This window comes from Panthera tigris, chromosome E2, assembly GCF_018350195.1.
Source record: "Panthera tigris isolate Pti1 chromosome E2, P.tigris_Pti1_mat1.1, whole genome shotgun sequence".
NCBI classification, from domain to species: domain Eukaryota; kingdom Metazoa; phylum Chordata; class Mammalia; order Carnivora; family Felidae; genus Panthera; species Panthera tigris.
The window spans coordinates 32,432,182-32,444,330 of NC_056674.1; positions in this window are offsets into that span (position 1 = coordinate 32,432,182).

Below are 12,149 nucleotides of genomic sequence, written 5' to 3' on the forward strand. Positions count from 1 at the left end.
CCTATCAGAGCATCATAAACGTTATTGCCTTATGAATTGCAAATTGCTATGGAGAAGTCTGAGACCCACCTGGTTCTTTTCCCCCTGGACTTGACTCTCTTCTTCCAATAGCCTCCACACCAGATGGCAGCATGTGTGTGTTTGATCTCCTCTGTCTGCCATGGTCATCACCGTCGATCATTGTGATATTTGTACTTTGTGTTTTCTTCCCTTTCACCGTTATGGTTTGCTCTGACCTCTTTGTTCACCACCTCCCGGGCTGAATTTTTGGTCATGTGTATTTTTTGGCTGTTCTTGCTTTCAGTGGCGTATTCGACTCTCTGTTTCTTGCCTGAGCTTTGCTAGTTTGCTTTCCATCAAGACTCTGAGTTCCTTTTGTAGAAGGACCGTATTGCATATAAATTCTTTGAGTCTATGGAGACCCATTTCTCCACCTCTCCCTCTGTTGTGTTGAGTAATTCTCCTCCTGGCGTATGCTCTTCAGTAGCTTTTACTTGGATTTCTTCCCCTCCACCCAATTTTTATTTTCTTACATAATTGTTTATTTATTTATTTTGAGAGAGATAAAGAGAGAGCACAAGAAGAGGAGAGGCAGAGAGAGAAAGAGAGAGAGAGAATCCCAAGCAGGCTCTGCAGAGTCAGCACAGACCCCGATGTGGGGCTCGAACCCACGAAACTGTGAGATCATAACCTGAGCTGAAATCAAGAGTCAGAAGCCCAACGGACTGAGCCACCCAGGCGCCCTTGATGTTGATTTTGAGACCACGTTTTGTCTACCCGTTCGTCCATCGGAGGACACTTGGGTTGCTTGTACCTTTTAGCTGTTGTAGTCTACTTATACACGTGTTGCGTTACTATGAACGTGGATGTACGATTTTCTCGTTGAGACCCTGCTCTCAATTCTTCCGTGTATCTCCCCAGACGTGGAATTGCGGAGTCTTATGTTTATGCTACTCTATGTAATTCTGTGTTACATGTTTCGGGGGAAAAACCAGACTGTTTCCCACAGCGTCTGCGCCATTTTACGGGCCCACCAACCGCGTCCAAGGGTTCCGATTTCTCTACGTCCTTGCCCGTGTTTGTGATTTTCTGGGTTTTTGTGTGTTTGAATAGTGGCCATCCTAACGGGTGTGAAGTGTAACTTCTGTTCTTGAGCACAAAAGCCTCACCCCCACGCTTCCTGGTGACGAAGGAATTCAGCCGTCAAGGAAATTCCGCAAATACTGCGTGAGCGCCTACGACGGACAAAGTGCTCCGCCGAGGGCTCTGGAGGCAGGGCAGGGGGGGGTTCAGAGCGTGGACTCGGCCTCCACACCCCCGCGCCACTTTCCAGCTGTGCCTGTCGCTTTTCCACCCTGAGCCTCAGCCCCCTCATCTATAACACAGAAGTGACAGCAGTAGGGTCCAGTAGGACATTGAGACGATTTGCTCATTGCTCACGATGAGGATGGGAAGACATCAGCGTAGTGCCTGGCATGATCCTTTTCTGTACTCTAAATTACTCTTATTTGCTACACAGACACCGCAGGACACATTTTCCCCTCACCACAAGGAGCCAACAGGACCCTCCCTGTGCACCCAGTCCCCCTACTGCCCTGTCCCCCTACCGCCCTGTCCTGCCATCTTGCCCAGCCCGGAAAGATATGACCCAGATGTCATCAGGGTTCTCTCTGGGCGATGGGAACAGAGACTTCCTCTTTATACTTTTTTCCCCTGTTTTCTAAGCTTTGAAAATGAGCATAGTTGTTTTTTTTATTATTTTTTTTAACGTTCATTTATTATTGAGAGACAGAGACAGAGCATGAGCAGGGGAGGGGCAGAGAGGGGGGAGACACAGAATCCGAAGCAGCCTCCGGGTTCCGAGCTGTCAGCACAGAGCCCGACGCGGGGGTCGAACCCACAAACCCGTGAGATCGTGACCTGAGCTGAAGTCGGACGCTTCACCGACTGAGCCACCCAGGCGTCCCGAGCATAGCTGTGTTATAATCATAGCTAAACTGCATAATAAGCATGACGTTTGAAATGAGCACAGACTTCTGGCTAAAACTAACGTGATTTCTCTCTATTTGTCTCCAGTAAAATCTACGTAAAGCAACCACAATGAAATCAAAATAGAGACAAACTTGGATTTCAGTGGAGCGAGGACGTGTCTACATCCCCAGACCGTCTCTCTCTATCTGGAAGGAAACCCACACGGCTGCCATCATGCTTGTGGGGGGAGGGGGCAAGGGGGGGATCTGCTTTCTCTGAAAATAAGGTTCACCCCCTCTTAAAAAGACACGGAAATTCTGACATCTGCTACACGACGGACGGACTTTGGGGATTCTACGCTGAGTGAAATAAGCCAGCACAAAGAGACAAATACCATATAATCCCACTTATATGAGCTTCCCGGAGAAGTCAAGTTCACAGGGACAGTAAGTACAACGGTGGGTGCCAGGGGCTGGGGGAGCACGGACCCGGGAGATATGGCTTAACGGGGACAGATTTTCAGTTTTGCGAGCTGAAAACTGTTCTGTGGATGCGGCCAGAATGTACTTCATGCCATGGAACTGCGCACTTTATTCTACGTTGTGTATATTTCACCACAGTTTTCAAAAAAAAAAAAAAAAAATGAAGCAAAACTAAATCAAGGATCAGAGGATCCAAGCCCGGAGAAAAGACAACGGGGCGTGGCCAGGACGTCGGGACGCACACACAGTCCTGCCAGACTGGCCGCAGGAGAAGGGTCCAAGCCTCCCTGCCTTCCTGGGGGCTTTCAGTGCAGCCACAGAGTCCAGATGAATGAGCTTGGAGTCCTCAGGAGGTAAAATCGGACAGAATACGATCGTGGGGACTCAAGGCAGAGGCTAGAGTAGGGGAGGCAGTTTTTCAGAGACCAAGTGCCCTCGGACTAGAATTTAGACCGGCATTGCCTGGAAGAAAGAAAAGGGATAATGCAAATCGATGCCATTGAGTAGAATTTTCCAAGGGCTCACTAGGTTCTCGGTGGCCCACTGAAGTGTCACGTGTCAGATTCAGAGTCGCCCACGCCTGGTGGGAAGGCAACCGCACCCTCAGCAGGTGCTGGTGTTGCTTCCTGCGAGGCCCAGAATCGCCTCTTATGTTTATCACCCATGCTCTCATTTATCCATTCATCTATAAGCGACCCGTCCACTCATGAGGCCTGGAAGTGGCAATGAGCGGGGCGTGGCCCAAAACTCCATTTACCCGGAGTGAAAGCCCCCGAGGTTTCTCGGTCTTCGCCCCGCCTGCCCTGGATGCAAAACCGTCCTTCTATCCAAGGCCAGATGTTTATTGGACGTCACCAGTTTTGAGATGAACGTGTTTTGTTTTTTTTTTTTTCTCTCATGTTTTAACATCTTCGAAATTGGGATAGACATTGGCCGGAGGCGACCATGACATCATCAGTGTTACCGGCACGTGGGTGTCAACATTTACCCAAGGGGGTCATTTCTTAGAAGAGAATTCTGAAGGCAGGAGGGCAGTATTCTGTCAAGAAGACACGGGCATCAGTGACTCTGAGCTCAGAAAATTTGTTCCCCGAACATGAAGACGGTTAAGGAATATCTTCGCCAATTTATTCCACTCCCATTTTCCTCTTTATGGGCACAAAGGAAAGATCTCTGATAAAAATCCATGTTTACAGAAGTGTGAAAGAGGGCTCTCATTAAGAAGGAGATACAAATCCTAAGCGATTAAAGAAGCATCGTACTTCCGTGGTTGGCCATGACTTTTTACTTTCTTAGCAGATAAAATAATGATGCATTTTACAATCGATGGAGTCGAAGAAATTCAATAAAGCGTACTCATAAATGTTAGCACTGTTTATCACCCGCCCCCCCCCGCCCCAGCACACCCAACCGCACACACAGGATACCCTTTGCTCGATCTTAAGCATCTAGCCGGAGCTTAATAAAAACTTCCAGAATGGCTTCGATGAACAGCCAGATACCTGCGAGTGCTAATCACGCTATCCAATATCGGGAGAGAAAATGTGTTTGGCTCACTCAGAAAGTAAATCATCGGGTGAACACACAGGAGGAAGTTCTGAGTCAATACAGGAGGATAATTTATTGAAATATTAATTAGAGTCGGTTCTCCCTCTGTCTTCCCCTTGAAGCAGGTAGGCGGGGTTTGTAATTCTTGGCCTCTGGAGTTTTAACAGGGCCGCACACAGAAACGGCCTGACGTTAAAGCCTCTTCCGATCGTTTGGAAAAGGAAAGCCGGCGATGAGATGGTGTGTGGCCGTCGGAGCGGGCTGGGGGCGCCCGAGAGGGCCCTCCCCGTGGGAAACGGGGAGCTGGCCCTGAGGCTGGCAAGGGAGACTGGCCTAAGCCAGGACCCGTCCCCCCACGGATGTACGATTTCATCAGAGCTCCGGAGGCGGGCCCCCAGCTCCGCAGTTCCCGGCCTCCCCAAAGGTTCTTGTGTCTCACGCTTGGAAGCTTTGCGGCCTGAGGGGACCTTGCCGGCAGAGACAGGAGGGGCTGTGGCCTGTGTGAGGTCGGGATGTCGGCCCCTCTCAGGAGGTGGGGCAGAGAACTCGGCCGATCTGAAGTTACGGGTCCCACCAACCTGGGAGCCTGAGTCTCCGCGTTAGAATTAAGTAAATTGAGAGGAAATGACGGGACGTGTCTGTATCTTGTGCACTTGAGTTTATAAAGCGACATCTACGCTGTATGACATCCGCAAAATTATTCTCCGGGCACAGGCAGCTGAGCATCCCGTTCCTTGAGCACGGAGTCAGGGTCCCTGGAAGGCTGAAGTGCCAAGACCCTCCCGGCGGGAAGGAGAGCCCTTCGGGAAGCTGGAAGGCCAGGGCTCCCCGCGTGTCAGTCACGCTGAAGACGGCTTTAATGGGCCTGCTGTCACGTGTCCCTCGAAGGCCAGCCCCCCCTGGACGGGGCTGTTTGCAAACTCCTCTCTCCAAAGCAGCTTCCCTTGAAGAGAGTTGCTACACAATCATTACAAATTGATTGCAAAAGAGCTAACAATCATGATTAAATCATTAAATTCTTGTCTACGCTTCAGAGAGCGGTGAGAAAATTAACTTCCCACCAACCTAATTTTTTCCTGAACATGAAATAATGATTTTCTGCCCGTCTAATTACAAAGCCAACATCTGATCAAGCCAGCATCCAGAGGGGATTATCGCATGCACGAGTATTAGACCTCATTACCAGCTTGAGTGCAAAATTATTACATCTTGTAATTGGATGGTGAGATTTATATACAGATCGGCCCGGTTTCTGTAAGATTGTAATTACAAGCTTCGTTGGTTAGCTACTTATCACTCAGCACAGAAGAGAGGAAAATAAGCAACAGAAAAGGCATTTCATTAACCCATAACCCTATCAAGGGAAAGCCACTGTAACACCCATGTCTGCATTAGGGAGAACAGCTAAATTCACAGATGAAACAATTTATTATACTCTTTGCAAATGGGATTGCATTTTGTTTAACCCCTAATGAACTCTTCGGGTAAAGTGTCTGAACAAACCATTCATTTTATAGACAACTAGGTTCAATACAGTAATTATAAGGGGTAACTGACTGAGATAAATGCTCACCTGCTTAGAGGCAGTTGATTAGAGACACAATTGGTGGGCGCTGGGCGCCTGCACAAAGGGCCGGGGGCTGGGACGTCTGTTGGCTTCCCGGAGCGTCTCGGGGAGGGAGCCGGATCCTGCCTGGCAAATCTAGGGGCCTCGGAGGCAACTCAGCTCGAGCCTCCGTCAAGCTTGGCTGGAACGTGCGAGGTTTAATAAAGCTGCAAGGCCGCCGCAGTTTAACAATTTTGGAGGCACTGGTGTGGAACGCAGAAATTTAAATACAGCCTGATGAAGGCTCGTCGCGAGCTCCAGATGCGCGACCTAAATTAAATGTTACCTTTTCTCGCGTTTCCGCCGCAACAATGGGCCTCACGCGACGTCGGCTTGGCGGGGTGTGGAACCGCAGGAGGAGGTAGGTGGCCCTCGCGGTGAGTGATTTTTCAGCCTCCTGCCCTGCAGTGCTCTGTCCCCGGAGGCAGCAAACTGAAGCTTGCGCCGCCTGCCTTTGTACCCCGGTGAGCGAGGTATATACGGTTCGTGTCACGTGCAATTGACACGACGGTCAGATTTCAGTGCGCATAAAGTTTTATTAGAACGTGGCCACCTTCGAATGTTTTTATTGCCCGCGGCTGTTTTCTGCTGCAACGGCAGAGCCTCAGAGCCAGGAAATAGTGACGATCTCTGGCCGTTTAGACGATGTCTGCCGACTGCTGCCCCGTTCAGCCACACACTCATCTATTCACTCAACAAACGTTGACTCAGCCCTTGGGACCTGTGCCGGGCCCTGGGCCGGGTGCTGGAAAACACAAAAAAAGGAAAGACTACCGTTCCTGCCGCGCCCCTGGGGATCTCGCAGGAGGTGGGGGAAATAGACCTGGACCCCTTGGGGCTGCAGCACAACTCAGTACCCTCCTGCTGCTTCTGGTCCGATGTCCTGGGTTTCCTCACCTGATGTGTGCCATGCCACCTGGCCTCCATGGTGAGCTCAGGGATGGACGCATGGCCCAGGAGCCCCCAGGACCCTCTGCGGGGAGAAAGGGACGCTCCTTCTTTTAGATGCGGTTAGACTTAGTTACCTTCTGTCTGGAACCGGGGGAAACATCTTGCTGCCCCAGGAGCCTGGGGAAAAGGACCCCCAGACGAGACGGAACAGATGATGGAGGAGACTGGGTCCTGTTATCGTTGATCCGATCCGTCTACACCCCTGGACTTGCCCATTTCATGAGCCAATACGGTAGCTTTTTGGCCAGAACCGGTCTACTGTCACGACAGAAAGAACGTGCCTAACTTGTGCAGAAGAAGGCAGAGCGAGGTTAAGTGTCATAGGCGGGCTGTGAGGAGAGCTTGATTCTCCCAGGGACACAAGGGAATCCTTCCTGGAGATGGGAGTCTTCGAGCCTGGGCTCACAAGGGCGTCAGTGGTTTGATGAATAGAGAAAGTGAGTGATCCAGTTCCAGGCTGGAGGCTCAATACGCGTGAGAGCAGGAGAGAGCAGAGTATGTGCAGAAACCGTGTGAAGGGATGCTGGGGGGAGGCGGGGGAGCGGTTAGGACCACGTCGAGAACGGTCACCTCTTCTCCTTCGGAACCACTTCGAGGTGGCTTATCCCCAGAGCCCCGGGGCACATGAACACCAAGACCCTAGGAGCCAGGAGGCTGTGAGGGTCACCACCACCCAGAGACGACAGCAGGCCGACTCCGGCTGACCTGCGGTGATCTCCTCCTTCTGGGGTCCACACCTTGGGGTAATCCCCTCCTCTGGAGGGAGAGGAAGAAACCTTCGCTTTGCTTCCGACCAGTAGGATACGACAAAGACAAAGATCTGTGGGCTGAAAACTCTAAAACACTGACGGAAGACATCTAAGGATACACCACGTCTATAACTCGAATAGAAACCCCAGCAGGATTCTTTGTAGGCGTCTGCAAGCCGATTCTAAAATGTACCTGGAGAATCAGAGGAACCAGAATGGAGATGTATAGGTCCGGCCCCCTTGCCTTAATTTGGAACCACGGCGAAGGGCCATCTGGTTTCAGAGCTCCCCACAAGGTGCCCCGAGGCCCCAGCTACAACCATGCCGTGGGGCACCTTTCTCTCCTGCCCGGTCCTGCCTTCAAGGCCCCCGTGGGTCTTCTCTACACAGACCTCCACCTTAGACTCAGCCTCCAGGGCATCTAATTCAGTAGTTTTCAGTCAGTTTTTCAAAATGAAAATGTTGACTATTTAAGGAGTAGTTAAGAGTAAGAAGAAAATCAGACTAAGGTGACCCAGAAAATGTGTCGCTGTGCCCGGTTAGAAATATTATCTACAGGGGCGCCCGGGTGGCTCATTTGGTTGAGCGACCGACTCTTGATTTCAGCTCGGGCCGTGATCTCGCGGTTCCTGTGATCGAGTCCCGTGTGAAGCTCTGTGCTGACAGCATGGAGCCTGCTTGGGATTCTCTCTCTCTCTCTCTCTCTCTCTCTCTCTGCCCCTCCCCTGTTTGTGTGCGCCCTCTCTCTCTCCTTCAAAATACATAAACATTTTTTTTAAAAAAAGAAATATTGCCTACAAACTTATCCCTGATTCCTGGAAAAGACCCACCCCCCCAAAAAAAGAGATTTTAAAAGATAGGTGTATACTACATGACTACATTTATTTAACATTCGTCAAGTGACAAAATTATGGAAATGGAGAACCGATGGATGGTTGTCAGGGGCTAAAGAGGGGGTGGGGAAGGGAGGGAAATAGATGCGGCTACTGGGGCAAGTATGAGGAACCCCTGTGATTGTGGAAATGTTTGGTATTTTGACCGTATCAGTGTCCATACCCTAGTCGTGATATTGCAAGGTGTTGCCTTTTGGGGGGAACTGGTTAACAGGCACACGGGGTCTCTCTGTGTTATTTCTTATAGCTGCATGTGAACCTGCAATTGTCTCAAAATCCAAAGTTTAATTTTAAAAAGAAAAAAAAAAGAAGGGGCACCTGGGTGGCTCAGTTGAGCGTCCGACTTTGGCTCAGGTCACGATCTCCCGGTTCGTGGGTTCGAGCCCCGCCGTCGGGCTCTGTGCTGACCGCTCGGAGCCTGGAGCCTGCTTCGGATTCTGTGTCTCCCTGTCTCTCCGCCTCTCCCCCGCTCATGCTCTGTCTCTCTCTGTCTCTCAATAATAAATAAACTTTAAAAAAAAATTAGAAAAAAAGAAGAGTACATCAAAGGTGACAGGATGTCACTTCATGATCAGGTTACGTACAAATACAGATCCTGCCTCCTTAGCGAACTTTCTCTATTGTTTTCTAAGCTTGCACGTGTCGCTGAAGCAGGCCACCACGTTGGAGAGGCCCACGTGGCAGAGAACTGAAGGTGATCTCTGGCCAACAGCCAGTTAGAAACTAAGACCCTCACTCCAACGGCCCCTGGGAACGGAATTCTGCCCACAATCAGGTGAGCTTGCGGAAACGTCCTTCCCCAGTCAAGGCTTCAGATGAAACCGTAGTCTGACCAACCCCTTCACTCAACCCTGAAGCAGAAGAGCTCACTAACTGTGCCTGGATTCCTGACCCACAGAAACTGGGAGAAAATAGGCGTCTACTGTTTTAAGCTGCTCGGTTTGTAGTCATTTTTTACACATTTGTAGATAACTGAGACATATAGCAAAGCAATCGAAATGCTGGTTCTTGGAACTTTATTTTGTCCAAGATAATACAAGGGCGGGAAGGCGGACAGAAGGAAGCCTCAGGAAGACAGAAGGGATGTTAAGCCACCATTATTCGGGAGTTAGGTTCCATGTTGGTACCTCCCAAACTTTTCCTTCAAGGTATCATTCATGGCAAAGGATGCTGTTTAAATATCCGGACTTGTGGTTATCAAATTTTAATGATCGTGAACCACAAAGAGAAAAACGTTGCGGGCACACGCACATATACGCACACGTCTGAACAAATATGTATAATGAACATTATATTCTCTATGCTTTTTCTTCATTGTCGGCCTCTCCCCCGGAGCATGTCAGCTCCGTGAGAGCAACATAATTGCATTCTTGATTAATGCACGGTCTCCAGACCAATGCTCTGCCCAGTAAAGGAATAAATGTATCTGAATGCACATATACAAAGAATGAAGTTGTGAAATGATGGGATAAAATGAGCCGTTATTTTTAATGTTTTTTCTAATTGTGAGCGTGTCATACTATCACTAGCTAATATCTCAGAGCCCACTATCCCCTCGGGCGCGGGCGGGGTGTCAACAGTAGGGATGTAAATCCAAATTTCAAATGATCTTTTGGTTAATTTCATTGGTTTTTGACCAGTGTCTTTCAGATCTTATTAGATAACCATCGTTTTGATCTCGCACTACAGCCGGTCAAAGGCCCGGGTGAGGGAAGAGGGCGTGATGGCCCCTCCACACTCTTCCTTGCTTCTGCTGACATTCTCATTATGAACTTTAATTGTGGTCTCTCCCTGGGAATCGTCTTCAGCCACTTGTCCTTTTTGGGAAGTCTGATGTAGTTAAACGACGTAAGATCGCCTGTAAATCCAATTAACTTGCGACACATGGAAAATACAACTCCTCAAAATGTACTGAAAGAAGAAAAAATGAATAAGAAATAAGCGATCTGGGGCACCTGGGTGGCTCAGTCGGTTAAGCATCCGACTTCAGCTCAGGTCACGATCTCGTGGTTTGTGGGTTCGAGCCCCACATCGGGCTCTGGGCTGACAGCTCGGAGCCTGGAGCCTGCTTCGGATTCTGTGTCTCCCTCTCTCTCTGCCCCTCCCCTGCTCTCGCTCTGTCTCTCTCTGTCTCAAAAATAAACATTAAAAAGAAAGAAAGAAAGAAAGAAAGAAAGAAAGAAAGAAAGAAAGAAAGAAAGAAGCGATCCATTCCTCTTAGTGGTGACGTCCACTCTTCTCAGGATCTCTTGTAGGATTCAAAGCACATACAACCTTTGTGACATAGGACAGACTGAGAAATCCAGTGCAATCAGCAAATTTAAAAACTGTTAAAGCTTCATTTAGTTCCCAAATTTTAGATGAAAAAAAATGTGATTTATTTAGGGACTCGACTCTGTTCCAATGCTCTATAGGTCTCTCCTTGTGCCATTACCACACTGCCTTGATTACCATTGCTTTGTAGTAAGCAAAGGCGCCTGGGTGGCTCAGTTGGTTAAGTGTCCAACTTCATCTCAGGTCATGATCTTGCAGTTCATGAGTTCAAGCCCCTGCATTGGGCTCTACAAGGCTGGTGCAGAGCCTGCTTGGGATTCTCTCTGTCTCCCTGTTTCTCTCTCTCTCTCCCCCTTCCCAAACTTGCCCTCTTTCTCTCTAAATAAGTAAAGTTGAAAAAAAAAAATGGTTAAATAAAATCTAGAAGCATCAGTGTTCCTAGTTTGTTTTTTCCAATGTTATTTTGGCTATTTTGGGTCTTGCAATTCCTACGAATTTTTTAAGTCTACTTGTCAATTGCTACAAAGAAGTCAGCCAGGATTCTAATAGGGATTATAATGAATTTGTAGACCAGTCTCAGGGAGTATAAACACTGTAGTGATGTTAAGTCCTACAACCTATGCACATGGGATATTTTTTCAGTTATTTAGATTTTATTTAATTTCTTTCAACAACGCTTGTAGTTTCCATTGGGTATGTTACCTATATTATTATTTTAATTATTTATTAAATTAATGCATTTTAATCTGCTTTATTATTTATTCCACTGAATTTATTCCTCTTTTATTCTTTTTGTTGTTATTACAAAATGAATAGTTTTCTTAGCTTAATTTCCAGATTGTTCACTGCAATTGTATCCATTACAATTGATTGTTTCATTTGTTGCACACTGATCTGGTATCCTGTGACCTTGCTGATTTTCATCAAGGATGCCGAGACTATCCAACGGAGGAATACTAGGATTTTCAAAAATGATCCTGGGACACCTTGATGGCCACAAGCAAAAGAATAAAATTGGATCCCTGCCTCACTAGATTAAAAAAAAGAATTAATTCAAAATGGATCAAAGACCTAAGTGTAAGAGCTAAATCCATGAAACTCACAGAAGAAAACACAGGAGGAAATCTTCCTGACCCTGCACTCGGCAAAGAATTCTTAGATATGATACCTAAAGCGTGACCAGCCACAGAGAGAAGGTAGATAAGTTGAAATTCAGCAGAATTAAAGATTTGTACTGCAATGAATACCATCAAGAAAGTGAAAAGACAACCCGCGGAATAGGAGAAAATGTTTGCAAATCATACATCTGATAAGGACTCGTATCTAGGATACATAAAAACAAATTATATCTATCGGGACAAATATGTCAAGACTCACAAGTTTTAAACACGGGCAAAAGAGATGAACAAACCTGTCTCCAAAAACCATCCTAGAAATGGCTAATACGTGCATGAAAAACTGCTGGGCATCATTAGTCATCAAAGAAATGCAAATCGAAACCTCAGGCAGCTACCCCTCCACACCTACGAGGAGGCTATAATCAAAAAGCCAGACAAACAAGTGTCGTGAGGATGTGGGAAAACTGGAGGCTTCGTACACCGCTGGGGGGGGTGCCGTAAAATGGTGTAGCTGCTTTGGAAAGCAGTCTGATGGTTCTTCACATGATTAAAATATA